The sequence below is a fragment of the Egretta garzetta genome, unplaced genomic scaffold (assembly GCF_000687185.1).
Source record: "Egretta garzetta isolate BGI_Z169 unplaced genomic scaffold, ASM68718v1 scaffold149, whole genome shotgun sequence".
Classification (NCBI taxonomy): domain Eukaryota; kingdom Metazoa; phylum Chordata; class Aves; order Pelecaniformes; family Ardeidae; genus Egretta; species Egretta garzetta.
Window position 1 is genome coordinate 2,671,289 of NW_009269998.1, and position 358 is coordinate 2,671,646.

At 47.5% G+C, this 358-nt stretch overlaps 1 protein-coding gene across 1 annotated transcript in view; it reads left to right on the forward strand.

Annotated features, from left to right (window-relative positions):
* The window catches only part of LOC104134036 (uncharacterized oxidoreductase YtbE), a 39,406-nt gene that overhangs the window by 3,167 nt on the left and 35,881 nt on the right, over positions 1–358 (forward strand). The gene's annotated exons all lie outside the window — the stretch shown is intronic.

The following is a 358-nucleotide window of genomic DNA, read 5'->3' on the forward strand; positions in this document are numbered from 1 at the left end:
TTATTATTTGACCCGGACTCCTTCCTTTATTTAGACCCAGCAGCAGCTGAAGGCCCTGTTGCTGTCAGGATCGCACAGGGCCCTTCTGAAGTTAGTGACGCAGCCACTTCCATGCCGACTGTTTTTATAGCACTAGGGCCTTTAAGCACTAATCGTCATCTTAGAAGGTGGCTTTGGCAGCTGACTGGAACTGACCGAGCATTTCCTCCAACAAACTGTAGAAAATACTGTTTGTGGGAAGTGTATGAGCGAGGGTGAATGGGTGAGGGGCTCACGGCAGGAAAAACAACTAACAGGAAAGGATAAGTAGAAACATCATCCTCCTTGCTCTCAACCAGTTCTTTATTTGACAGTCCTC